We start from the raw sequence: 3,306 nt of genomic DNA on the forward strand, positions 1-3,306 counted from the left end.
CTCCTCGTGAGCTATCAGTGTTTTCCCAGAATGTACGACCCTTGGGTGCACAAACAGGTTACGATTTAATTGATGGAGAGTTGGGTAAAGTTCGGTGGTATGTGCTAAATAACTGCCGAGAGATTGATGATTATCTTAGGTATGTCATTTCATTTCTTTGAATAATTATAGTTTTCTTTAAATTAATTAGAATTGTTGAGCTCAAAATTACTTCTTTTGCAACATGTTGTAACAGTGACCACATGGACAAACTTAGAACGGAAGGCGTAGAAAATATAGAGGCAAGACACGAGGAAGAATTTCCCGGATGGTTTGAAGAACATGTATGAACTAAAATTATATATATGTTATATTGTGAAATTTTTAACTCTGGATAATGAAATAATAAATATATACTATTTCAATTTATAGATTTTGGAACAACGTGCTCGTGATCCTGGATCAATTTCTTCTGAATTGTATGCATTGGCCCTTGGTCCCTCAAATAGAGCACTTCGATATACTGCATGCACGGTTCGAGGTTATAGATTCCATACTTTGGACCGTGAACGTAATAGAAAGACTCAAAACTGTGGTGTGTTGGTCGAGGGGAGTCATGGAACAGATGATATTGACTATTATGGTATCATACGTGATATTATTGGATTGAAATATCTGGGTGGGTCTGTAACATATGTCTTTAAATGTGATTGGTGGGATCTAGGCGGTGGTCGGGTTTCGATACATAGGGATAATCACTTTACGAGTGTCAATACTGCATCTAAATGGTACGAAGATGATCCATTCGTATTGGCTTGTCAAGCTACCCAAGTCTATTACTTGATTGATCCAATGAAAAGTGCTGATGAAGATAGTGGGGAGATAACTTGGCAAGTCGTACAAAAATTTGTTCCTCGAAATATATATGAAGCAGGAACGAGTGCAGATTACGAGAATAGTGGAGATGAAGATGACACTCCGATTGTTGAGGCATACCAGGAAGATGGAGAGGGTATTAACTTGTTTGTTGACCTCGGTGCACTCGAGTTGCTCCCCTTGTGTAGAGATGATGTCCCACCCGTACATCTCGACCCGTCTGTATTAAATGATCATTCAATTCAAGTCAGTTTGGAGGAAGATGAAGAAGACGAGTCAGAAGATGAATACGAATCAGAATCCGGGCAGGAGGTGGATAAAGATGATGAAGAAGAGGTGCATGATGATGATGAAGATGTTATTGATGGAGATTCTGAAACAAGCATGGAAAATTCATCTGAAGAATAAAAGTACTAAATATTTTATTTATATAGGTGACTATAAAATATCTTAAATTTTCATAATTTCTTCTAATTAATTTTCTTTGATATAATTAATTATTTTAAAGAATGCCGCCAAAACGACAACGAAGAAATGTGCCTCCGCCAAGTCTAAGTCCTGAATCCATTGAGGACTCCCCACTCGAGGAATCCGTCCTGAAGATCAAGCTAACACAGAAGAGAACAACAGCCAGTCGACACCTACCAGTAAGGAAATATTGTCGTTGATAATTATATATATAGTTAATACTTTTTTCTCAATAACTATATAATTATAATTATAGTATATCTATTATTATCATGTAGTTGATGCATCTGCACGTCGCGGTCGTGGCTATACACGTGGAATCTCTCTTGAAAAAAATAGAAGGCACGGTAAACTGAAGGTCACAATTCCTGATAATTCCACTGGAGGAGTGGATGATAGTGCAGCAGCGCTTTCCTCCTATATTGGCACAGTAGTTCGAGCTTATGCTCCATTTTATGTGCGCTCATGGCGAGATGTTCCGAATGAGATTAAGGAGCACATTCGAAGTCGTGTGCTGGTGAGTTTACTTTTCAGTACATTTTTTTCACTTAGATTAATATATTATATTTTTTACCTGATTCCCTTGTTAGGATGAATTCGACCTCGACTTTGGCCGTATTGAGGATTTGAGAACCGTGAATGAGTTGATGGCTACACTATTCCGACGTCACAAAGGACGATGTCATGACCACTTCAAGAAGTTTGAGACGTTGGAAGAGGCTGCGCAGTCTCCTTTTCAGCAGATGAAGTTAAATGATTGGAGAAAGTGTTGTGATCTTTTCGCATCTCCAGATTATCAGGTATTTTACATTTATATCTTTTAATTATTTACATTCATATTCGTTTTATATATTATATGTATACATATTACAATTAACATTTTTAATATATTTTGTAACACTTGAGTTCTACAAATGCACAGAATAGATCCGTTCTGACTGTCCACCATCGTGCCGGTTCAAGGTCATTCCACCGTCTTGCTGAAAAAATGGTAATTAAAAAATTATAGAATTCATTTATTTTCCTGATATTCTTTCTGATAAGTACTAACATTATCTTTTTAAAATTGCTAATATTGTCGCTTTGTTAGAAACGTGATGATCCTGAAAACTTTTCCCTCATTCATGTCTATGCTGCTGCTCACACTAATGAGCATAGTGAGTGGATGGATCCTGTCGCTGCAGATAATTATGTAAGCAGTGTTAATTTTGTTAAATAAATTTTTTATAGAACATTTTAATAGTTTATTTCTTATTTCTATTTCTTTTAATACGTTACTAATTATTTACGATCATTACCTTTTAAATTGCAGAGCAAAATGTTGGAGATGCAGTCGGCTTCTGCGGAATCCTCTCCTAGTGACATAGACATATTCACCCAAGTGCTCGGGCCGCAGTCTAGTATGGCAAGAGGTTTGAGACGATCTATCAAGCATAAATGTTCATCCTCCTCAACCTCATCGACTTCACAAATTAATAATCTTACAGCAGATTTAGAAGCTGCACGGCGTGAGAATGAGTATATGAGGTCGAGACAGCAAGAGTTAGAGTCTCTCTTAGAACGACAGTCTCATTTAGAGACGCGTTTGCAGGACCAACAGAGAGACCAGGAGGAAAGAATACGCAGTGAAGTGCAAGAGCAAGTGCAACGAGAGATGATGGTGCAAATGGAGCGTGTTATGTCGTTGCAACAGAATCCCCGTGGGCGAGGGAAAAAGAAGAAATAAATTTTATCAATATTTCTGACTAGTTTTAATATCTAATTTTGTGCTTTTATAAGACATTGTTACTTGTTAATTGGGTATGTAATATGATACAATTGGTATTTTGTTTTTAAATTTTATGAAATTAGTATTTCTGATCTGTACGTTCGAATGTAAATAAAAATCGTTCGAACGTTGGTTCACACTGTAACAAACGTTCGAACGTTAAAGCGACTAACGTTCGAACAAAGAACTTGCATTCGGACGCTCCTTCGTTTACA

This window comes from Juglans regia, chromosome 6, assembly GCF_001411555.2.
Source record: "Juglans regia cultivar Chandler chromosome 6, Walnut 2.0, whole genome shotgun sequence".
NCBI lineage: Eukaryota > Viridiplantae > Streptophyta > Magnoliopsida > Fagales > Juglandaceae > Juglans > Juglans regia.